At 36.5% G+C, this 27,069-nt stretch overlaps 1 long non-coding RNA gene and 1 pseudogene across 1 annotated transcript in view; both read right to left on the bottom strand.

Annotated features, from left to right (window-relative positions):
- Positions 1–27,069, bottom strand: part of LOC126006085 (uncharacterized) — a 1,493,032-nt gene that overhangs the window by 1,082,398 nt on the left and 383,565 nt on the right. The window lies entirely within an intron of this gene.
- LOC126008163 (uncharacterized) lies at positions 7,724–7,900 on the bottom strand (annotated as a pseudogene).

Genomic DNA, 27,069 nt, shown 5'->3' with positions numbered 1-27,069 from the left:
AACCATGACTGGACTGTATATATCTTGGGACCAATAAAAAAGTTCCAGTCTAGGGTTTGAATTACAACCTGCACAACAACCATGATCCCCAGTTACAAAGGTCTGGCTGAGACAGTTGCAACGGAATGGGGCTTCTGGAAACACAATGAAAGACGCTATCCTAGGTTTCATCCTAGGGTCAGTGCAAAGACCAAGACCACCAACCACTGAAGATGGATTAAAATGACATTGAAAACAGAACTTCTAGAACTACAAAGAAAGACTTCATCATATATCCTACTTCTGGACCTGTGCAGAGACTGAGATCTCTAGATACAGAGGTCTGATTTTATCACCCAGGAAGGAGCAGAAGCCTTCCAAACACCACGAAAGCACCAAGGGGAGAATACATGAACCTAAATGGAGTCTATAGTTTTTCCCATGACAATATACTCCAAGGGTGGAGAAACCCCATATCTCTTAGGCCAAGTGAATTCCTTTTCGTATGACCCCAATATTTACTGTGCCATTGCAGGAGGGAAAAAAGGCAAAAAGCACAAAATATTTTTAGATTTTTTTATATATATCATTTTTTAATACTCATGTATTATTATTATTTTTTATTTACTATCTACTTCTTGTCGATTTCCTTGTTTTGGTGTGGTTATTGAAGTTGTCCCCAATTACATTTACGTTTTTTTCTTCTTTTCTTTTTTTTCTTTATATGCCCTGCCATGTTTTTTATCTCAAGACCATGGCTATTTTTGTGATGCTTATCATTGTTATTGTTGGAGTGCTCACTGGATATTTGACACTTTTTTTTGTACTGTTGGGGTGTTATACCTTATTTTTCTCCTTCATCTCTCAAACTGATGATGAGAGCCTCTAGAAGGATCCCGCCCATTTTCGGCATATTACACTTTTACCTCAGTTTATTACTTTTCTCTTCTTCAAATATAACCACATAACTTGAACTAGCTAGTCCTGCCTCCCAGTTAGAGGCGGAAATAAGGGAGGCACCAAGAGCAAGACTACTAAGTAGTAAGCTAGGTACAGAGGGGACCACATATTCTAGCAGCCCTGGGGATGAGGGAGGAGGATATTGGAGGTAGAATGAAAACGGGGGTGTAGGGAGGACAAATCGATGATGGGAATCCCCCTGATTTTATGTAAATATGTACCTAACATATTATTGCCAACAGTATGTAAGCCACTATGTTCAAAATAAAAATTATATTAAAAAATGACCAGTTTATTAAACTTTTTCCAATAGAGAATGTTTATGTTCCTTTCTTGGTAATCTCAGTTGGTTGCATGATTGCTTCAAGTAACAGAATAAATATAGTGACAATCATGGTATGCCTGTTCTAAAATAAAAACATTAAAAATTTGAGAATCTTTGCTTTTGCTATTTTGGCTATTTTGATGTCTGTATAAGAAGTTCAAGGAAAAGAGTATCTGCAGACAGGTATCAGTTAAACAACCATGTAAAAGAGAACCTGAGACTTGAAAACAGCACTAGATCCCCAGTGCAGCTATAGTCAAAGTACAGAAAGTAGGGGTTTTCAAAAACAGAAATGTATTTGAGATCAGAAGTCTAAAACTGAGGCACTATTAAACAGTGTTTCCTCTGAGGTTCGGGGTAGAATCTTTGCCTCATCCTGGTTTCTGGTGGTGACTTCTTTATATCCCATTGCTTCTGAATCAAAGCAAAGGCTGCCTTTGCTGTCACATAACATGTTTTTGCTGTGGATCTGGCTTTTCTTAAGAAGCCATTAGTCAGAATGGATTAAGAACATAATCCACCCTCCCTCCTCCCTCCCTCCCTCCCTCCCTCCCTCCCTTCCTTCCTTCCTTCCTTTCTTCCTTCCTCCCTCCCTTCCTTCCTCCCTCCCTCCCTTCCTTCCTCCCTCCCTCTCTTTCTTCCTTTTTTCCTTCCTTCCTTTTTTCCTTCCTTTCTTTTTTTTCCTTCCTTCCTTCCTTCCTTCCTTCCTTCCTTCCTTCCTTCCTTCCTTCCTTCCTTCCTTCCTTCCTTCCTTCCTTTCTTTTCTTCTGTCCTCCCTCAGCAGTGCTCAGGGCTAAAAAAAATCTACTTTAGTATAACCTGCTCTTAATTGATTCAATTTTCAACAATTCACTACTTTCCAAAGTTCACAGTCTAGGATATACTGAGAGTTAATGTCAACATACTTTATAAAGACACAATTTCATTGATAATGATCCAATCTGCTTCTCAAATTCATATTTTTATAGTTAAAATACATATATTTCAGAGGCTGACCTAAAACAGCAGGTAGGGTGCTTGCCTTACATAGGCTGACCTAGTTAAATCGCTGGAATTCAGGTCTCCTTGCACTGAGCACCACCAGAGGTGATCCCTGAGTGCAGAGTCAGGTAAAAGTCCTGAACATAGCTAGGTATGATCACCACCACCTTATGCATATATTCTGTCCGAGTTTCTCCTAATTTTTTTCCATTCTTTTTAGGTTCCGGCACTCAAAGAGCCATTTCTCGGCCCTTGTGGCCTCCTCCTGTCACTGACTCTGCAGTGCTTGGACCTGAACAAATCACTAAATGGGAAGACAGCAGGATGGGAAGAGAGAGGGGGGGGGGGAGAGAGAGAAGAGGAGAGGGAGAAAGGAGAAAAAGAAGAGAGAGAAAGGAAAGAAGAAAGTTTCTTCTAAACTTTTAACTAAATTTAACAGAGAGAGAGGTGAGAGAGAGTTTCTTCTAAAATTTTAACTAAATCCAACATTAGATCTTAAGTATAAAATTTCAGGAGTGACAGAGTAGCAGGTAAGGTACTTTCCTTAAACATGGCTTACCATGACTCTGGAATTCTATAAGACCCTCTAATAACCACCAGGAATGATTTTTGAGAGTCAGCCCTGAGCATCAGGTGTTGCCACAAAATAAATGCAAATTATGCCTAAAAATTAACAACTAAAATAATCTGCCTCATGCTCTGAATTCTCTAAACTGGGTTTCTTACATTTTTTTCTATTTGCAAGCCCTTTTCACATTAGGAATTTTTACATAAAAGTTACATGAATTATAAAGTGGATCTCAACTGGTATGAAAATAAAACACTTAATGATAACAAAAAATGATTTTAAAAGTTTCTTTTGACATTTTTTATGGTCCCCATATCAGTTTTGTGGCCCCATATGAAATTAGTACCCAGAATTTAATAAATTAGACTCTAAATCATATATTACTGAGTCTGTAACTTTTTCCATCCAAGGGTAGAATTCCTATCATGTTTCTACATGACAAACTTGAAACTAAGTCATCTTATTTCAAAATACAGTTAAAAACACAGGCATACTGCTGTGAGCCAAATTTTGTTTGCAGTCTTCAGCACCTGCAAACAAGTTCTTCGTGGAGTTCGGGAAAAATTCCACAGGGAAAAGGTGGGCACGCGGAATGGCGAATGACGGAAAATATATTGTAAAAATGAATGAAACCACGCAGATTGCATGGGGACTCGCGTTTACAAGGAACGAAACGAAGACAAATTTATTTTTTGAGCTGGCTGACTTTTAAAGGTTAGAGGCAGGGAAAAAAGGTGCAAATTCTAGACGTCAAAGAGGCTGGGAGAAGAATGAAGGACTTTGGCTTATATTAGCATTTAAAAGAGCTGATACTGAAGGTGAAAAGACAGTTGTTTAGGGTTTGCTTTGTTTTGGGTAAAAACAGAAGGAAAAGATAATTATCAGGGAAAGTTGGAAGAGTGAGAAATGTTTCAGAGTTTCGGGGGAAAAGTGAAAATTACCTTGTTTTGAGCTAAGTAATATGGAAACCCTGAACTTGGCGCCAAGGTAGCAAAAATTACAGGGAGCAGTTAAGTGGGAAACTTTTGGCTGAATTGATTGCTGTCCTTTGTTGTAGGAAAAAATTACTAAGGCCTGATTTCTAATATTGGTTTAAAATAAAGAGAGAGATAGTTACAGCCACATATATGGAATTATGTCCAAACAATCCACGCAAAGGGTCAAGTGATTTTAACTGCTCTAAGCGGGCCTTTTTGGCAAATAATTCCTTTTCAGGAGAACACTACACTATTGGTGTGTGTCCTTCCTGAGTGAGATGTGGCAGCATACCATACAAACTCTCATTCCAAAATTAACAAAATGTAAATATCATTAGATTTAAATTTATTTAATAAAATGTCCTGAAAACTATCCTCTATTGTCTCTCTGGGTCTACTGGTTGACACCTTGGCCTTAAAGTTCACCAAAAGGGCAGCCTCACACTCCTTGTCCAAGAGATCTGATCAACCCAGGCGGTCTCCTTGAGTCTATATCTTTCTCCTCAGAATCATTCCTCCATTATTTCATCCTGCCTCTGTGTTTTCAGATTTTTTTCCAAAAAAAAATTGCAGGTGTGTAATTATCTATTGTGGGCCAGAGATAGTATGGGGGTAAGGACTTCTTAAAACTGAGCTGATCTGATTTTTATCCTTGGCACTACATAGGATTCCTTGAATATCACTAAGAACAGTCCCTGAGCAAATAGCTAGGAGAAAGCCTCAAGTACTCCTAGGTATGGCCTAGATCATGTCCCTCTCAAGAAAATTCTCAACCCTCTTATGTTATATTCTCAGAGAATATACCATGTGATAAAGGGGCTCCCAAAGACACTTCCTGGATAGTACCAATTTTATTCTTGTTTCTGCTAAGGTGGTTGATCAGAAGTAATATACATCATTTATTTAACACATGATTTTCCAAACATAACTTTAGTCTAACTGCCAAAACAGACTATTCTGTTAGGCTTGCTTTTTTCTTGAATTAGAAAGTGCTGATCTGTTCATCTAATCATTTATTATTTAAATTTTATATTCTTGTTTTGATATCTGACACTGCTCAGGGGCAATTCACTGCTTAGTGTTGAGGGATCATTCCAAGTTGTGCTGCAGAGATATACAATCCTCTGAGACACCAATAGGCATCCAGCCTATTGAACTACATCTGCATCTTTGAGTTATCACTCTGGTTTACATTTTATTAAAATAAATAGAGAAATTTGGCAATGACTTTTATACTTTGCTTGAAAATTTTCTCAGCTAAGTAGCTAAGTTTATCAGATTAATTTCACCTCACCTCCAACTAAATACAATCTATCAAGTCTCAACTACTTTATTACACAGTTTATTTCTTTTTTTATCTTTATTTTTTCATGCCATTTGTTTTTATTCTGTAGCTTTTACCAGTGGCATGATATCATTGAAGAATACTTTTAGGCCTAGGTCTTGGAGAATTCTGCCTGTATTTTCCTTAATTCAACTTATAGAGAGAGCCTTTCATTGATAATCTTCCAAATGTCTTTAGGTTTTCCTGAATTTCTTGTAGACAGTTAGTATTCACTATTAGTTTCATACCCACATCATACAGCAAGACCTCTACCAATGTGTCTGTGATCATTCTGATTATCTGTCCTCTTTGCCACTGATTTTTATCTGGGATTTTGACAGCACAGTGCATATCATTTTCCCATTTGACAGGTGTCCATTTTGAGTTTTCATAAGCAGCTACCATCTTTTCTTCTAAACTCTGAAATAAATTTTCTGTGAATAATCATTATCTCATTTCTTAAGTGCCCATTCATACATTTCTCATATCTGTTGAACTCTTCCCTGAAACTCCTTGATTTTTCATATTTTAAGCAAGACTCCAATTATTATTATATATGTATATAAAGGTATATATAGTTGAAACAACCTTTCACTGTGTACTTACTAACTTTTTTCTGAGCATTTACATTGCTTGATTTGTTTAGTTTGGGGGTCACACCTATCAGGTCAGACCTTATTCCTGGCTCTGCACTTAAAACTGGAAGCATTCAAGTGCTAGTATTGGACCCAAATTGGCGTGTTTGTGGCAAGCAATCTACTTGCTGTAATTTTTCCCCACCTACAACATTCTCTTTTAATGACCATATCACAAAAACTAGTCAGTCTGTTCAGAAAATGTTAGCTCTTTACTATCATGTACTTCAAAATATTTTCAGCTTCTCCCCATTATCTAAATCAAAACCGTTTTTATATTTTAGCTATTTGAGATAGCAGTACCCCACTCAACAATATCACAATATGTATTGGTTTCCTTGATCTATCATAACAAAGATAACAGTTAATAACTGCTTCCCTCCAATCCTGGAGGCTAGCAATTTAAAGCATTATGTCAGCAGAGCCTTGCTCCTCAGTACCGTGGCTAAGGTGTTTGCTTTGCATGTGGATAACCCAGACTTGAACCCTGAATACTCCATATAGTCCCCTGTAGCAATACCCGAGCTCATAGATCAGAATAAGGCCTGAGCACCATTAGATGTGGCCCAGAATCAACAAAAGTTAACAATAACAAAAAACTCGCAATAAAATCCTTTGTGTCTCTTCATAGCTTCCGGTATAGGCCATAATTCTTGTTGTCCCATAGCTTACAGCTATTGCCACTTCAATCTATACTTCTGTCATCACATAGCATTTTTTTTCTGTCTCTTTTATGTTTGGGTGTCTAATTTTCCCTTTAGTTATCATAGTATAAACTATACTGTGTTTTTGAGACCAAATTAATGACCCATATGAATGTGGCTACATCTTCAAATGACAAGGTCTTATTACCAGGTATCAGAGATTCTGATTTAAACACATAGGGATACTATTCTATCCTTAACAGAAATAAAATAAAAAACATTACAGAATGCTTGCGAGTCCAGACTCCAGTCATTTCACCAAGATTTATGAGTGAGTCAGTAATCAAATTACATATTCTTTTTATTTACCTCTAGTAGAATTTGTGCATCCTCCACTTTGTAGATCATTTTACTTGTTAAAGATGCAATACTCTTTTCTGTAGATATGGGTAAAAAAAAACCATTAATTCAAGTCAGAGAGATAGTATGGAGAGTATATCCTTGAAGAGTCAATCAGGGTTCAATCTTGGGCACTGCATATGAAGTGATCTATAAATACAGGGTCATTAATAAGCCCTTAACACTGCTGTTTGTGGCCCCCAAACAAATAACCCCCACTAAAACTTACAAGATTGGCTTTCCTCTCAAGATTTATATTTATGTTCTGATTAGTCAATGTCATCCCCTCCTCCTCCCATTATGTCACTCAATGTAGCAGTAAAAACTTTTTAGCAGAATCATTGGAATATATTTCATAGAAGTAAAAAAAGAAGATGCTGCTATATAAGTCTTGTTCCTTCAAAATCATCTGGGAGGATTCAAAGAGACATTGGATAAGTTAGGCTTGGTAATTCTCAAATGAGATAAGAAAACAGGGGTGCGGTGGAAGTTGACCATGACCATGAATATGGTCTAGGAATTTGAATTAGGCCTCACTATTAAATGGGTAGAATAGTTGTGGGAACACCATTCTTATGAATGTCACTACAGAGGTGGCTACTTAGCATTTTTCCAGCCACAACACAGATTAGTCTTTGAAGATAATAATGTCTTCTATTTATTTGACCTGGACTTTTTTTCCTATCTTTTCAGACTGTTTAATGTAGTAGTTGGGCTACTTTTCTCTTTATTTTACATCAAGTTACTTTTTTCTCCCATTCTAGAGGTTCCTTTGCTTTTTCAAGATTATCAATTCTACATAGTGAGAATTATAGTCACATACCCAGTATTGCTCCTAGCTGTTTGTCATAGGAAACACTCTTTTTTGCTGGTTTTTGGTAGGTGAATTCTAGTCTTTGCTTGTATCTCTTTCAGTGTTTTCTGTTTCTTGTAATCATCTCTCGTTTGGTTGGATTTAGAGGAGAACAAATAAAAGTTGTCCATGTTACATTCTACTTCACTCAAATGAAGAAATAATTTTTTTGTCATCAGATAGACAACATATCAGATACTAAACTGATAAGAACAGATACTACACTTGATCTTAGCCAAAAGGCTGAGAAGCCATCATAAAGAAATAATTGTAACTTAGAAAAAGTAGCATCTCAGTACAAATTATTCATTGCTGTATTAGTTTGGTTAGTTGTAGATTGTTTTCCATTAACAATTACTGAGAAAAGAACAGGTGAATTGTAAATATTATCAATTGTTTTATTGATATGAAAAAGTTGATTATAACATAAAGGTTCCATATATAGCATAGAATTTAAAAAAATATTCAATGTTTTTACCAGATATTATTGGAAAATCTGTTTATCCATCAAGTAGAAAAAATAGGTATCAGCCATGATTTGCCTTAACTAAGAAGATGCTCATTTAAAATTTAAGCCAAAATAAATATCAAAAAAATTAGGCACAGAGGAATAGAAAGAAGGCAGAAAAATTATTTTATGGCATGTGGACAATAAAAATTAATCTGGAACAGGCTATTATAAATATTTTTTTGGTTTTGGGGCCACACCCGGCATTGCTCAGAGGTTACTTTTGACTCATTGCTCAAAAATAGCCCGTGGCAGGCTCAGTGGACCATAGGAGATGACAGAGATTGAATCCAGGTTCATGAGCAAGGCAATTGCAGTACCTCAGTGCTATGGCTCTGGCCCTATAAATTATATTTTAATAATGAAGTAGTGTAATTCTTTGATGATAATTCTGAAACAGCAGCAATTGTCTGAGAAAGAATTTAAAACTAAGTGGAATTTATGAATATTTAGAACAAAGCTGAATATTTCATAAAGTATTGAATGATTTTAACATAGAAAGACCACAGCTCTTTAAAAGTGAAATAAAACTGATAGTGGGAAAAAAATTAACTCATTTTACATTTCAGAAATTCATTTCCTGGTACATGAACGAAATAAATATTTTTCAAATTTGAATATGAGCTTTTTTGAACTGCCATTTTGTTTCTGGGAAATGATGTGTTTGTCACATACTTGTCACGAAAACAATTACTGTGAGTGCATTTCCAAGTAACAAATAAAACAAGTATATCATTGCTAACTTGTGTGAATGTTCATTCTCACAAACAAACAAACAAAAAACCAACTAGCAACAGCCAAAACAATGCTGCCAATTAAATGAAGATAAAACAGTCCATAAACCAGTTTGGAGAAAAACCCTAGTAAAGAAACAGTAAAAGTGGAAAAGCAAAAAGGATCTTGAAAAAAGAAACCTATCTTTTGAATTGAGTTGATGTAAACACGGAAAAGAGAAGACATAAGCAACGTGCGGGTGCAAAGAGATAAATAAGGTATGGACGAAAACTTTTTATTCAAAGCAAAGACTCATACCAAGTTTAGGTACAAATGTTTAGGCATTATTATCACTATGTGAAATTTTTTAAAAAATAAGTTTCAGAATAATTTTTTAAAGGAGTATTGTTTTATAAAAACTTTTTTTAACATAATTTTTATTTTGATCATGGTGGCTTACATATTGTTGACAATAATATTTTAGGTACATATTTACATAAAATCAAAGGGGATTCCCATCACCGGTTTGTCTTCCCTACTCCTCCCTTTTTGTCCTACCACCCATATCCTCTTCCCTCACCCCCAGGGCTGCTAGAATATGTGGTCCCCTCTGTACCTATCCTATTACTTCATAGTCTTACACCTGTTTGGTCCTGATGCCTCCTTTATTTCCCCCTCTGGTTGGGAGGCAGGAGTAGGTAGTTCAAGTTATGTGGTTTTGTTTGAAGAGGAGAAAAGTGATAAACTGGGGTAAAAGTTTAATACGCCGGAAATAAGCAAAATTCTTCTAGAGGCTCTCGTCATCGGTTTGAGAGAGGAAGGAGAAAAAGAAGGTGAAACAATCCACCCCTACGAAATGAAGTGTCAAATATCTATTAAGAGTTCCAACGAAAACGCTAAGCACCACCAAAACAGAACAAAACCAACAAATAAACAACCAAAAAAAACGCCGTGGTCTTGAGATAGGCACCATGGCATAGCACATGAAGAGGGAAAAGAAGGGGCCAGAGAGATAACATGGAGGCAAGGTGTCTGCCTTTCATGCAGGAGGTCATCGCCCGAATCTTGGTGCCCCACATGGTCCCTCGTGCCTGCCAGGAGCAATCTCTGAGCCCGGAGCCAGGCATAATCCCCGAGCACTGCCTGGTGCCTTCCAAAAATCTGAAAAAAAAAAAAAAAAAAGAAAAAGAAAAAAAAAAGGAGAAAAAAAGATAAGTGGGGGCAATAACTTCAATAACCACACTAAAACAAAGAAATCGACCAAAAATAAATAGGTAAATAAAATAATAATAGTAGTACATGAAGATAAAAAGTAATATATGAAAAAAGACTTTTAAGCACAGCAGAAACCTACTATTACAATATTTTTAATGTAAATATAAACTGCCAAAGAATTTGGGAATCAAGACTTTATAAAGTGCTGGAAATTAGAAATCTGGTGGATTACAAGCTTAAAGTGCTTTTTTTTTGGGGGGGGGGGGTTTTGGGCCACACCCGGTAACGCTCAGGGGTTACTCCTGGCTATGTGCTCAGAAGTTGCTCCTGGCTTGGGGGACCATATGGGACACCGGGGGATCGAACCGTGGTCCGTCCAAGGCTAGCGCAGGCAAGGCAGGTACCTTACCTTCAGCGCCACCGCCCGGCCCCAGCTTAAAGTGCTTTTAAAATGATATTCACTATACTTTATTGTAGTTTTAAGTAATTTTAGATTTTGGTTACAAATATCTGAAACAAGCCAAAGTTGAATGTCACAGAGGTATCACTGGAAATTAGCTTCATTATACTTGGGATCAATAAAACATTGTTACTTCCATTTTTTCTAACATAAAGGATTAAAAGTTAGATTTTAAACATTGAAATGTTTTCATTTGAAAACATATTTTAATACAGTTTTAATTCATTTCTACATATTTTCCATGAGTATCTGCATGGTTTGAACCGTAAAACTGAGCAGTAAGGCAAATACCTGACTAAATGTTGCAGATTCCATAGCCTCCTATAGGGAATATATAACTCAAAACTTTGTCACATTGTTAGTTGAAATTCTGCTCAAGTGTTCTTTGCAATAAATGAGAAATAACAGGATTTTTATGAAAGTAGAATAAAATTTATCAATGGAAGATCCATATAGAGACAATTACAGCTCCTTCAGATCACTTTTTCCCCCCAAATGCTCATTCTAACTCTATATATTGCTCTTTCTCTCTAGCCAATCAAGTAAGAGCATCCATACAAAGTGGGTGGCAGCTGGAAATAGCTATTTAAATTTAGAAAGAGTTTCTACGGGACAATTAAGAATCATTTTACGGGGCCAGAGAGATAGTATGGAGATAAGGCATTTGCCTTGCATACAGGACGGTGGTTCAAGTCCCAGCATCCAATATGGTCCCCGATCCTGTCAGGAGCAATTTCTGAGCATAGACCCAGGAGTAACCCCTGAGCGCTGCCGGGTGTGATTCTCCAAGAAAAGAAAAAAAAAAGAATCATTTTACCTTTAGCCAGTTTATTGTGTCAAACTGTATAATCCAGAAAAAGAGCACAGATTATGCATGATACAAAAATATTTCCTAGGCAAACTCTACTTTTATATTGCCTTGTCAGTAAATCAATTAATATAAAAACAACAAAATAAGCTTATGAAGATATACTGAGGGAGATAACTACTATTCCCACTTCTTTTTTTTAATTTAAAATTATTTTTAAATTTTTTTTACTTAAACACATTGGTTACAAGATTGTTTATACTACAGATTTTTTCCCCAAAGATAAGGTTGTTCATCATTGAGTACAGTCATACAATATACAACCTTCACCAACGTGCATTTCCTACCACCACTGTCAACAGTTTCCCTCTCACATTCCTGATGTCCTCTTCCCTCCAAAAACCCTGTCTCACCTACTTCTGGGGCAGGCAATTTACTTCACTCTCTCTTTTATTTTTTGACACCGCAGTTTGATTACTGTTAATGAAGGGGAGGCAGGCATGTTCCTTTCATAGTAAACCCTTCCTTGTACTTCTAAAAGGAGAAATTATCATCCTTTCCCAACTGTTGCCTGCCATTTTATGAAACCCTTATAACATTATCTTGTGCTTGTCCTAGGATTCATCCTTGACATATTTCTCTTTTTTTATAATTAAATGAAAGATATTTACTAGAATATATAACGGCAAATCTTACACAGTAATATTTAAGGTACATGGTGACAATAAATGAGGACCTTTCCACCAGCAGTGTTGTCCTCCCTTCATCCCTGTTCCCAAGCATATATCCCTTATCTCCCTCATTTATCCCTCAGAATGCTAGTGCATCTAAAAGCATATATGTTAACACTAATGTAAACTTTTTTTTTTTTTGCAGTTCCAGATACTTTTGCTAGTGGTTTCTTAAAGGTTTGGAGTCAAAGAAGCATTGTAATAACAATGTTAGTATGGCAATTATCGTTTGCATGGGCCCACCAAAATATGGGGGTCATGGAAAGGAAAACTTTGGCCTAAGTACAAGGAGACCCTACCACATTCCCACTTCTTAAAATGATCTGATCATTTTCTTAGTGCTCATTAACCCATGTGGTAATGAAATAATTTTTCTAATTCAAGCTATCAAAAGGAAAAGTTGAGAAGACGGAATTTTATTATAGAGTACTGCATCGTAATTCAAATTAATTTCTCACTTGTCACTGTATCTTTTGATATAAAATAAAGTCTTTTTAATAGAGTCCACCTTGTGCAATACAAGAAGGCCTAACGTTCACTCCTGATGATACTTGTCCCCAGAATGCAGTTCTGCTTGATTCAATGCTTTTAAGGGATCTCTAAATCTCAGCAGTGCTCCAAGGCCTCGAGGTCTATATTCAGCAATATATAGTGTGGTGTATGGTGTCAACGTTTAAACTCAGACCCAAGCATATGGTAAGCCTGTGCTCAACCACTTGAGTTATCTCTCAAGCCCAGATATTTTTATATTAATAGTTTTCTCAATATCGATTCAGTTCAAGTTGTAACATTTGTCATATACCAAAATTATTTTCTTACTTTCTATTTCAAGTTCTTAAAAGCAAAGAGCAACTCTAAGTTTCTGTAAAGAAAGTCATTTTTCTTTAAAAGTATAAACCTCTTTTTTGTTTGTTTTTGGACCATCTTCAGCAGTTTTTGTGGTTTGCTCTTGGCTCTGTGCTCAGGGATTACTTCAGGCAGGGCAGCGGACCATAACTGTATCAGGGATCAAAATTTGGTTGCGTGCAAGGCAAATGCCCTAACTCTAGCAACCTGAGACCCATTTTAAGGCAATATAACACTCATAAAAAATATAGTCAAGTATAAAGTAACTATTGAAATATCATTTTTGTAAATTAATAAAGCCCTAATTAGTTGAAATGTTGGGCATTGACTTACAATTTACAATAAATTTTCTGCATTCTTTTCATGTGAAATTTTATGAAAAATGTTCAATATTTGCAATAAATCTCATAAGGATACTAATTTTCTATAATATATTTATAACAGTACGTAAGCATATATACATCACAGTATTTTAAAAACTAAAGTTCTTTCTATTCTTCCATGAAAATCAGAAAGTAGGAGTTAGAGAGCTATCACAACGGTAGGGCATTTACCTTTCATGCAGCCAACCTGGAAGGGACTTAGGCTCGATGCCCAGCATCCCATATGGTTCCCTGAGCCTACCAGGAGCAATTTCTGAGATCAGAGACAGGAATAACTCCTGAGCGCCACTGGATTTGGCCCAAAACAAACAAAAGAACATTAGAATGTAAAGAGCATAAATCAAATTATTACCAAAAATGTATTGGCCCTTAAACAATTTTCAAATGTGTGGTAACACATGTTATCTATTCTAGATGACTTATTTTATAAAATTTAACTAACAGTAACCATTATGTTCCACATAACTTTAGTGATATAAATGTGATCTATCTGTAATGCCTGAGATTAACTTATGTTGTCAAGTATGCATAATAAGAAATTCCAAAATCTCAGTCAAAATATATTGAATATCTTCAGATAATAGTAAATAAATTCTATTTAATGGTAAAAATCTTTAAACAATACATCAATCTAAATATATAATTCACTGGCAATATGTTAGACAAATAACAACAGTGTAGGGGCCCGGAGAAAATAGCACAGTGGCGTTTGCCTTGCAAGTAGCTGATCCAGGACCAAAGGTGGTTGGTTTGAATCCCGGTGTCCCATATGGTCCCCCGTGCCTGCCAGGAACTATTTCTGAGCAGACAGCCAGAGTAACCCCTGAGCACCGCCGGGTGTGACCCAAAAACCAAAAAAAAATAAATAAAAAAATAACAACAGTGTAATTAAAATTCATATTTGTTGTCTCTAATTAGGTAAAATGAGAACTAGTGAATGCTCTACGTCTATTTGAACAGAATGCACTCATCAACTAGTATGGGTTGAGATGAAAGTACATATGAATGAAGGTACACGAAGGATTTATTAATGTGTATGTTTTATTTAGTGTTATTAACTACACCATCAAGGGGAGAGCACTATATTAGATATTTTAATATTTTGAAATACTCTTACAAGTCCATTAAACCTCAGATCTATCTAATTTTATGATTGTGAAACATTTCTTTGTTGTGGGTTAAGAAAAGTTTGCCATGTATAAAATGAATGGTTTATAAGCAAAACAATAAATTATGTAATTTATTTGCTGAAGACCAGAAATGATCCTCAAACTATCTCTAGGGTCTAAACTGTCACCATAATTCTTTTTTTTATTACCAGTCTTGTTTTATTCTTAAATACCTGACCACATATACATTTATGCCATGTAAATGTACTGCTTTGTTTACAAGACAAGAAATTATAATATTAAAATAGACTTCTTTAAAACACTAAAATATTTGGTACTCTTTTGTCCTTTTCCAAATATTACAGAATTTTTTGGATCATGAAATTGGGTTAGTTAGTTTATTTTTTTTTGTTTTAGTTTTTGGGTCACACTGGGCAGCGCTCAGGGGTTACTCCTGGCTCTATACTCAGAAATTGCTCCTGGCAGGCTTGGGGGACCATAGGGGATGTCAGGATTCGAACCACCATCCTTCTGCATGAAAGACAAATGCTCTACCTCCATGCTATCTCTCTGGCCCCAGTTAGTTTAATTTTTATTGCTAGTTATTTTCACCTCTTAGATTCCAGGTATTTAAACAATTTGCAAGCTTTCTACCAAAACCAGAAGAAAACTGGACAATAAAAATCATATGAGAAGAAATACTTAAAAATTATTAAAACTGGGACCAGAATGATGGCACAGCAGTTGGGCATTTGCTGACCTCTGACTGGCCTGAATTCAATCTCTGGCATCTCATATGATATGGTCCCCTGAGCCTGCCAGGGGTGATTTCTGAGCAAAGTTAGTTCTAGGAGTGACCTCTGAGTGCCCTGGGTGTGGCCCAAAACAAACAAAAATTATCAAAAGCCTTGTGTGTTAAAAAATAATTTCTACTAAAAAAATGTGACTTGTCACTGAAATACATAAATATCTAAATGCAAAGAGGGAGTTGCTGACCCAGGGGAACCATGAGTCCAGGGGGAGATGCCAAAGGGAGCATGCATGGGGTTCTCCAACTCACCAACATGACGTAGACAGCCTGGAGAGACAGAGAGTCAGGGGGACCAGTGAATAGAGGGGCAAGAAGGAAGTGCAGGCTGGGTCCCAGGTGGGGAAGTGGGGGCAAGTGATTTAGGCACAACTGCACACTCTATCTTGTGGCTAGGAGTAGAACTGTACTGGCTGGCAGGAAGAAGGTGAGGTGATTGACCCAGGCTCAACTGGAGGACATGGGAGGGGCCAAACCTCAGCAACCTCAGCCAACATACCCACCTAGAGCTGCACTCCAGAGAAGGGATTCAGCCCCACCCCATAGGTGGCGAAAGAGGGCTAAAACAGAAGGCACTGTACTCAATACCTCACTCCTTATACAAAAGTCAACTCAAAATGGATTAAAGACCTTGAAATCAGACCTGAATCTATAAAGTTTATTGAGGAAAAATAGGCAGAACACCCGAAGACCTATATATTAAAAAGTCTTCGAGGATAGAATGCCAATGGCAAGAACTTTAGCATTAAACCTAAACAAATATGACTATATCAAACTAAAAAGTTTCTGCATGGCCAAAAAAAAAAACCCTACTTAATAATAGAAGACAGTTAACTGAATGGGAAAAAAATATTTGCACTCAACATCAGATAACTAGATGTTGAGTGTTGATATCTAGAATATACAAAGCACCCTGAAAGCTGAGCCCCCCAAAACCTAGTAAAGCCATAAAAAATGGAAAGAAGAAATGAATAGACACTTCTGTGAGGAAGAAAAAAAGATGGCCAACACACACATAATAACATGCTCACCTTCACTCATCATTAGGGAAATCCAAATCAAGACAACAATGAGGTACCACCTTACACCAGTGAGGACGGCTCACATCAAAAATAACGGGAACAATCTCTGTTGGTGGGGATGTGGTATAAAAGGAACTCTCCTCCAGTGCTGGTGGGAATGACCCCAGTCCAACTACTATGGAAAACAGTCTGGAGAGTGCTCAGTAAACTCAGAATTGAGCTGCCATATGACCCAGAAATTGCTCTCCTGGGTATATATCCCCAAGTCGGAAGGACATTCATCCCAAAGTATGTGTGCACCTCACTATTTATTGCAGCACTCAGTACAATAGCCAAGATTTGGAATCAACCTCGATGTCCAACAATAGATGATTGGATCATGAAAATGTGATATTTATACACATATATGAAATACTGCATAGAAGTTAGAAATGATACAATCATAGACTTTGCAGCAACATGGATGGATCTACAAAATATTATGTTAAATGAAGTAAGCCAGAAGATTAAAGATAAAAACACAGAATGATAGCACTATCATGCTAATGATAGCACTTGAAGATATACCATATATACATGTAATATTCCTTGAACAAATACAATGGGCTAACAGGGTAGAAACTCCAAACACTGTAATTGTCAACATTTACTGGGGAGTAGTGACCAAAACAAGTGTAAGAGGAACATCACAAAGCCTTGACTACACATTATACCATAAAGAAGCCAGCAACAGCAGAAACAACAATGTAGAGAGAACAGGTATGTAATCAGTCTTTTACTTCAAAGGCCTATAATAATATCTTAGTGATCTTATACAGGATCACAGGTAAAGAATCTGATGGGAAGACAGTGACTCTTCATAACAATATCTTTTAAAGCCTTAATCTTACTATATTTAAAATAACCTCTCAGCTTTTCTGTACACAGGGGTTCTTGGATAAAAAGAGCAGACAACCTAAGTTGACACCTCGGTGCTCAGTCACACCAGTTACCATACTCAGTTTGCATTATGAAAATGTCTTGATAAAACACTTTGATATATTCTTTACCTCTGGGTTATAGCCTCTATTAGGACCTGAAGCATGTGACTAGCCAGACCACTGAAGAAGTCAACTGTGATCCACAGATTATATTATAGGACCTACCCATTTAACACGTTTAGACAAATTAACATCTCCTTTCTCTTTTCTTCTCTTTTCCCACTACTTCTTTATTTCTCCCTTTCCTTCTCCTACCTTTTATTCCTCATTATTATCAATTCAATCTAGGTCAAATAAAAACCACAGTTACTTTCTCTTTAGGTAAGGAAATTCGATACATAAATGCAGCAGACAATACTACATAGGGTAACCACCTACATTGATAGGCCTCACTAGCACATTGATTAGTACTCGAGATGCAAAACTTATGTGTATTTTAAATTGCTCCAGTCATCACCTAATCTGGAATCTCTCATTCTTGAAGGTCTAACCCCATCACTAACAAAATCCCTAGAAATTGAGAAAAACTCCCAACTTTGACACACGGGCCGAATCTCTCTTAGTTGATATATTAGCTTCTTTACCTTACTTTTACTATATTTACCTATTTTTCTGTTCTCCTTTTATTTCTTGCTCTCTCCTCGTTCTTAAGCTACACCTAAGCTAATTATTTTATGTCTCTATGTGGGCATGAACTCACAGAGAGAGGACCCCTCCATGAGAGCCAAACCTAAATTGTAAACAACTTAAGTCTATAGAGTATATAGCCCCTCCTATATACTATCCCCTCTATCACCCTTCAGAAATCCTACTATCCCTCCATACCCAACCTCAACCTGATATCTCACCTTATTAAAGCTCTTTACCCTCAGTTCTTAACTCATTAGGTATCAAGACTGACCTCCTACCCCAATAAGCCATTACCCAGCACCCAAGCGAAGGGACACCAACTCAGACCCACACCTCATCCCCAGCAAGAAACTACAACCAACACCCCTGCTGACTCATGCTGTGTGTCCCTCCTTCTCATCTTTCCCAAAATTGTTGTTGGACACGGGACTCAGCTCCAGAAGAATTCCCAGCGCGAGTACTCTACCTGAGACCTCTCTGCCACAAATCTTTTCTCACTCTCAAGAAGACCAGGGTGTGCAATGAAAATGTGCCCTGGATCCCACACCCCACAAGAAAATCTCAAAAGACAATGGGGAAACACATATTCCCTTTATAAGTTTAAGACCTATATTATACTACTTCTTAACCTGTTTATTCCCAAATGTGAGGTAGTCTGTTACTTTGTTCCCTTAATTATTTTTAACTCATGTTTTAAATTTTTTCATATATATATGTATATATGTTTTTTTCTGTTTTGATTCTGTTTTCTTCACTTTCTTAACTTTACCTCTTCTGGTTCTGCTTGGTACAAAAACCCACAATAAAAATTCTTGCTTGGGATAAGAGCCTAGGTCAAAACCAGGGCACAGAGAGGATGGAGCCTAATACTCCCATCCCCAATTGCATCAGCAATTTAATATAGCACCATTTCTTCCTGCAAAGGCATACTAAACAAGGTAAAATTTACGTATAGAATCAAGCTCTTATCTACTAGGGATAAGAACTCATACTTCTTTACAATACAGGGGCACCTCCCATCTTGAACATATGTCATATGGACCAACTTAGACTCCAGGTGTTTAGACAGCAACTGTCCAAGCCGAACTCTAGATCCCAGACATAGAACCGACAGAGTTCTCCACAACAGCTCCAGGAACCAAACTCTCCCTGGGCATTCTTAATATTTCTCTGACACCAAACATGTGCCAGTTTGATGTGATATCCTGACATAGAAAGTGGCAACATCTTGAGCTAAGAGCAGGTTCTCACCTGCTTAACTCACCATCTAATGATAGGATAAAGTCAGAAGACTTGTCATTGTGGGGCCGGGCGGTGGCGCTGGAGGTAAGGTGCCTGCCTTGCCTGCGCTAGCCTAGGACGGACTGCGGTTCGATTCCCCCGGCGTCCCATATGGTCCCCCAAGAAGCCAGGAGCAACTTCTGAGCGCATAGCCAGGAGTAACCCCTGAGCGTCACAGGGTGTGGCTCAAAAACAAAAACAAAACAAAAAAAACAAAAAAAAAAAAGAAGACTTGTCATTGTATGATCTGTGCAAAAGCCAAGATTGCTACCTACAGAAGACTGGTGGTGATAACAATGACTGGGCAAAACTTATCCTGGGACTAATAAATAAAGCCCTAGTCTAGGCCTTGGCCTACGATCTGTACAACAACCAAGATCTCTAACTCCAGAGGTCTGAATGAGACAACTGCAACTATTCTAGGCTTCATCCTAGGATCAGTGCAAAAACCAAGACCACCAACTACAGAAGACTGATTAAAACAACACTAATGGAACAGAACTTCTAGAACTGTAAAGAAAGACTTCATCATAGGCTCAATTCTTTGACCTATGTAGATACCAAAATCTCTAGATACAGAGGTCTGACTTTATCATCCATGATGGAACAGAAGCTTTCTATACACCACAAAAGGACCTAGGGGAGAGTAAATGAACATGTATGGAGTCAGTAGTTATTCCCATGACAATATACTTCAAGGGCGGAGAAACCCTGTATCTATTAGGCCAAGGGAATTCCCTTTCTAATTTCCCCAATATTTATTGTGCCTAAGCAGAAAAAAAAGTAGCACAAAATAATCTTTTGGGGGCGTTTTGTTATTGTTGTTGCTGTTGTTGTTTTTCATTTTTTTGCGCTTTGTTTTGTTTTTTATTTCAGGACTGTGGTTAGTGTGTGGTGTTTGTCTTTATTGCTGTGGTGCGTTTTGGATTATTTGTTTGATTTTTCTTTTTGTGTCGCTGATGTGTTTCTCTTTCTTTTTACCTTTCTTCTCTCAAATTAATATTTATAGCCTCTAGAAGACTCCACCTATATTTTGCTTGTTTGATTTTTACCCCTTTTTAATTTTTTCTTTTCCTCAAACAAAACCACAGAACTTGAACCAACTTGTTCCGCCTTTCAATTTGAGGGGGAAACAATGGAGGGCATCAAGACCAAACAGTTGCATAATCACTAAGTAGTAATAAAAATGATAGCACTTAAATACCAAACCCAATCAACGACAACAGAATCAATACCCAATCTATAACAAGCTAGACACAGAGGGGACCACTTATACTAGCAGCCCAGGGGGTGATAGAGAGGAACATGGGATGCATGCTGGGAACAAGGGTGGAGGGAGGACAACTTTGGTGGTGGGAATGCCCTTGATTCAATGTCAATATGTATCTAAAATATTACTGTGAAAGATATGTAATTCACTTTGGTCAAAATAAAAATTATTATTTAAAAAAAAAGAAATATCTAAAACACCTTAGTAATCTTGGGCTCTCTGATAGAAACATTTGGTTGTATATTTTTGTTTTGGTTCTGTGTGATTAGAATGTACAGATTTGACATCAAATTGTGTCATAATTTCTTCCTCCATTTCATTGTCACACTAAATCTTCTGTCCAAATTAATATTAGATAAAATTCTAATATCTCACTACATGAGATGATATGGTGATGTGGGCGAGCAGTATAATTATATATCCAAAGCAAAAACAATAAAAACCAGGAACATTAGATCTAATATACCATGGAACTATAAAATGTGTTCTTAAATTAGCAGGGTTCTGGGAATAAAGGGAGCATTGAAACATTGGTGGAGGAAAGTTAGCGCTGGTAGTAGGATGTTAAAATATCATATGCCTAAAACACATGTACCAATAACTTTATAAGTCACAATTTTCTCAATTTTTAATCTCTTGGGGAGAGAGAAAGAGGTAATAAAAAGGACAAACCTTTTTTTTTTTTTTGCTTTGAGATCACACCTGGTGATGCTCAGGGGTTACTCCTAGATATATGCTCACAAATTTTTGCTCCTGTGTCAGGGGACCATACGGGAAGCCAGGGATCAAACGCAGGTCCGTTCTGGGTCAGCTTTACCCTACAGCCCTACCACTGTGCTATTGCTCTACTCCCCACCAAAACAAGGACAAACTTAAACCATTTCTTCACTCACTGAAAAATAATGAGTGAAATAGAATATTTCAAATCAAGTTTTCTTGGTTTCTATTTATATTTGTTTTTGTTATTAATATCTTTATTTAAAAACCTTGATTACAAACATGATTGTGGTTGGGTTTCAGTCATGTAAAGAACACCTCCCTCCCTTCACCAGTCAATATTCCCATCAGAAGCCTTTTATGATGCTTCTCTGACTCCCCTTGGTCATCATTTGGATTGTCTTTATTTTTCTTCAGGAAACCTATATATTTCTAGCAGTCATGGGAATACTAAAATAATTAAATATTTCAGAGAATAGATCCTAACTTACATAAGCCAGTTTCAGTATTATACTACTCTTAGCAATTCTTCTGTGTTTATACAACTGATGAGCAAACTGATAGCAACTGATTGTTGCTTTCTTTTGACACAGTTGTATCTAGATAAAATTTATGGAAATATTGCTGCCTGAAGTTTTGCCTGAGGATAAAGGTGACATAGTCAAGGAGTTTAGAAAAATGATCATTTAATTGTGCTATTGTCTTAAACCTTAGAGCATCTCTGACCTCGTTGTGTAGCAGAAAAATTTCTTTCCTGATTAAGATATAATAACTTGACTTCCTATTACTTGCAGTCAATTCATTCTATGTTGTCAAATCTAGGTCTACTTGGAAATTCTCATGATCAAAATCACATAAACTTTAACACAAATTTTTCATTATAGAAATATTTTGTCTCCTTTATATCCTTTTAGTAATATTAATTTGAAATCTCTGGTCTCTGAGTCCTAGATAGTTTAGTACCTAATTACACATATTTTCAGTGCCTTGATGATATAAGTATGCTCTGATAAACCACAGTCTACTCTCATCCTGGGAAATCCCAACATTGAATAATGGATGTTTTCAGCAAAGCCGTATCTCCTTTATAACAATTGAAAAAAATAAAGCTTAAAACATGATGCTTACATGGACTGGCTGTCAATTCTACAACCTAATAATTGGACTAAGGACGTGACTCAGATAGAACCATATCTAATATTGCCACGGCCATCCCTGTGTAAGAAATTCTTGAGACCTGGTCAAGGGAGGGCACCAAGACACTAGTCTAGAGATGCCTCCTGTACCCAAAAGGGAGAGCACTGTCTTCAATGCTCTTGGCTGCTTGTACGTGAAGAAATCAGGTAAATGTGGAAACTAACAAGGGTGTGTATAAATATCATTTAAGACATAATTTCACTAGCATCCCCGGGACCTTTCTTTGAGCTTTTCTTAAAGACCACTCAGATTTATATAAACCATCCTGTTACTAGCAGTTGTGTATGCTCAAGCAATTCTTTATTTACAGTCTTACAAAATTATTAGGTTTGCTGTTAGCCGAAGTGTAGTCATATTAAGGGTTAATATTTCTAGCTTAGCTAGAATGCACTGGATCAAGGCCAAACAATAGCCAGTCTCTGGGAACTGACTTTTCTGGAAAAGCACAGAAGCTGAAAGCTTCCCTTAAGTCAGATAAGCATGCAGTATGCCTTGAGCAGCTCACCCTACGCATTTTGTTTGGTACACTGTGAGAACTAATAGTTATGTCTGCAATTATGATGACTTGTCAAGAAATTTAGTATGTGTCCTACTCTAAGTCAGGAAAAAGAGACAAGAGTAAGGAGACAAGATGCAACTTAACTTCTCTGTGTTTTAATCTGATCCTATCACTGACTTCATGCAACCACCTTCCAGACAGGGATCTTAAGAATCCCCTTAGTGTCTGGAACAAGCAAGCTGTAACATTATAAGTTTTATCTCTGACATCATAAAAAATTAATTTACATGTTATTCTTGACTCATTCCTACATATAATTTACCTGTAGCAATGTATCTTAAAATAATCTAGCTCTTTTCAATTTTCTATCATATCAATGCTGCTTCTTCCTACATTGAGAAAAATATTGCCAAGAGCCTATTCAGTAGAACAGTCTTTTAATTTATACCTTTACTTTTATGTCTCTAAGACTCAAATCCTATGCATACATCAGTGTTCTTTGGAGATGAAACTAGATCTTTTCTAGTAAAAAACTCACAATATTATTTTATTCTATTAACACCAAAATCCAAAATTGGACACGTTGACTCTCCAAAGTTCTCTCAATAATTTCATCATGCTCTGCACACAGTTTCTTTAGTTCCCTTCAAGACACTGAAAGAGACAGTTCTTTTCCCATCTAGTTCACTTGGCTAATTTCTGTTCATCTTTTGGGTTTACATCCAAGCAGCATCAAAATTACCTTAATTATAATAAAATAATATCAAAATATTTTATTCTTCTTTAATGTAATTTTAAACTGTTTCCTGAAACTTATTTTATACCATTTAACATCATGAAAATAGATAAAAAAAATACATGTGTATTGTATTATATATGTATATAGAAACCTGCATAGTCATAAAAATGGATATGCAATACATCTTCATGAAAGGTTGACTTATTTAATTCTGAGACTTAATATCCAGGGTGAGATATCAACAATGTTCTCTCTAGTTAAATCTAAACTTTGAATCCAACCAAGGATTAAAGAAAGCCTATTATTCAAAAATTTTACGCAAAGATAAATGTCTTAGACAAAAATAGAAGCAAGTTCATAAATTTATGTTTGTAGTATATAGATTACTAAAGTGGTGCTAGTAAACAAAATTGAACTTTCCTAATGACAAATCACTTTTACCTTAATTCCATATTCCTTATTGATAGCAATATTATTCTTTGTAGGTCAGAGTTATGGAACAGTGGGTAGAGAACTTGCCTTGCACAAGGCAAACCTAATTCAATCTGTACACAATATACAGTTCCCAAGCCCTGCCAGGAATGATCTTTGATCACAGAGCCAGGAGTAAGCTGTAAACAATATTAGGAGTGGCCCCAAAACAAAAATTAAATAATAATATTTTTATTATTTTATTACTTTATTTACTTTTTATATTTTATTTAAACACCTTGATTACATGCATGATTGTGTTTGGGTTTCAGTCATGTAAAGAACACCACCCATCACCAGTGCAACGTTCCCATCGCCAATGTCCCAAATCTCCCTCCTCCCCACCTGACCCCCACCTGTACTCTAAACAGAATTTCCATTTCCCTCATACATTCTCATTATTAGGACAGTTCAAAATGTAGTTATTTCTCTAACTAAACTCATCACTCTTTGTGGTGAGCTTCCTGAGGTGAGCTGGAACTTCCAGCTCTTTTCTCTTTTGTGTCTGAAAATTATTATTGCAAGAATGTCTTTCATATCTTGACTGAACAGAATCATGTAAAGCTTCTCGAAAAAATTATCACCTGATAGCCATCATAATATAATTATGTTCACAGGCATATTTATTTACAGTAAATTAAATATAATTTATCTTATGAGCATATAAATAATATTACTAGGAAAAGGAGTTGTGAAATATGATACATAGCATCAGAGCTGAATTTGACAATAACTTCAAAAACTTACTAGCTATTTGACATTGGAAAGAGGATATTTTTGTAAATGTATTCTAATAAATAGAAATAAAACTGTTGGGGCCCGGAGAGAAAGCACAGTGGCGTTTGCCTTGCAAGCAGCTGATCCAGGACCTAAGGTAGTTGGTTCGAATCCTAGTGTCCCATATGGCCCCCCGTGCCTGCCAGGAGCTATTTCTGAGCAGACAGCCAGGAGTAGCCCTTGAGCACCGCTGGGTGTGGCCCCAAAACCAAAAAAGAAAAAAAAGAAGAAAAAAAAAAGAAATAAAACTGTTCTTTCTGAGAAGGATTTTTGTGGGTTTATGAAAGAATCTATTCTATGGAAAATTTCTTGGTCCCTGGGATAAGATCAGAAACTTCAATATTCTGATACTTAAATGCTAGTGATGTGAACTTATTATATATTGAAGTCTAATTTGAACAGGAAGTCAGAATATGCCATTTTATTCAAGAGAGGGCAGAGATAGAATTAAGCACTATTGATGTGGATATGAATTTAGAGTTTAGAGATGTTGCTTTGGACGACAATAAGGTTAGATACCTGGGAAAGTCAGGAGATGAAATGTAGCATTTCAGTGATTTATGATATACTCACAAATGATTATCTTATATATATTATTTTAAAATATTTTCCAAACATTGATAAATAATTAATGAGCTTATTAGTTTTCACAAGGAAATATTATATGATTTGTTACTTTTTAATTTACAATAGTATGCATTAAATAGAGTTTTGTTCTATGGACTAATGAGCCACTACATGCCAAGTCATGCTTGAATCTGTACTGTCTTTACAAGTGCTTTACTATCAAGATGATTCTTGCCAGAGCGGCACTACATGAAGCACAGATATGTCCCGATCTCATTTCTTTCTGATTTAAAATTTATTCTTTTATCTGTTGCTTTTGTCTCTTGGAATTATTCCTTAATGCAAAACAATAAATTATGTATATAATTTTACAGCTGCTTAAATAAGAGTTATACTTTAAAATGTGAGACCAAGCTTCCTGTAATGGTTAGTAATGGTTAGTAACCTTTTCATCTAAAGAGCAAGCTAAGAGGTGGCATTTGCAAAGATTTCCCAAGACATTATCAACATTAACTATTTAAGGAATGGATAATATTTTATAAAGATTGACTTTTTTCTCCTTTACACAGAGAAAAAATTGACACAACCTATATTATATAAGTCAAAAAGTTGTTCCCAAATCTTCTTTTAAATATACTTTATTTAAGCACCTTTATTACAGACATGATTGTAGTGGAGTTTCAGTCATATAAAGAACACCCCCTTCACCAGTGCAACATTCCCATCGTCAATGCCTCCAAGCTGTTCCTAAATCTGTGGGCTGTGATCTGACCTGTCAAAAATGAATTTCTCTCATATATCATAAAAGTGTATCTCACTCAACTCTCCCAAAACTAGGCAGAACCAACCCTGGAATCCTTAGGATAACATTAAATTTCAGTTACTGTAGGTAGTTACAGATATCAAGTGAGAAAACTGTCCCCAACCATTCCCTTGCATCTGCTTTTCTGCGGAACTTCTTTCTTCCAACACAGACCACACTTTATTTTTCTCTTTTTCTGTTTTGAGGCCACACCTGGTTGTGCTCAGGGATTACTCTTGGGCCTGTTCTCAGGAATCACTCCTAACAAGACGCAAAGGGTCTCATTGGGTTCCAGAGATCAAACTGGGGCAGTCACATGCTTGCCCATCTTCTTATCCACCGTACTATCACCTTGCCCACTTGTGTCTGATACACTGGATCATTGTATACAAATGTACAAATATTTGTATTTGTTGTGAGAGAACCAAACCAGTCAAATGATTTGTGGTCATGGTAAAGCTTAAGGGAATTTTTTTGTCTTTCACCAGTCTCTGGTACTTGGTATCTGTAAGTTAAAGTTCAGCACAAATATGCACTGCACAAGGTATATAGTCAGAAAATAAAAGTGTTAGTTTTGAACTATAGATCTGAGCCACAAAAACCAGAGGAAATGACAGTAATATAATAAGCAAGGGAGTTTATTTAGTTACCAACTACTCTTCAGTGTTGACCACAAAGGGACTTGCAAACACATTTTATAGGGTTTCTGGGGATTCAAGCTAGGGGTAAAATTATAGGATCTTCGAACATACTGTGTCAGCCAGGTTCAAACTGATTGGCTGAAATAGTAGAGGAAGGCCTGGGTGCCACCAGGCAAGGTTCTACCTTGGATATAGCCTCAGGGTCTGGCTCCCTCGGTACTGCCAGGTGGCCTATCCCCTGCATATAAT

The sequence above is a fragment of the Suncus etruscus genome, chromosome 4, assembly GCF_024139225.1.
Source record: "Suncus etruscus isolate mSunEtr1 chromosome 4, mSunEtr1.pri.cur, whole genome shotgun sequence".
In the NCBI taxonomy this organism is placed as follows: domain Eukaryota; kingdom Metazoa; phylum Chordata; class Mammalia; order Eulipotyphla; family Soricidae; genus Suncus; species Suncus etruscus.
Note: the sequence above shows the minus strand (reverse complement) of the source record. Positions and strands in the feature narration are given on the sequence as shown.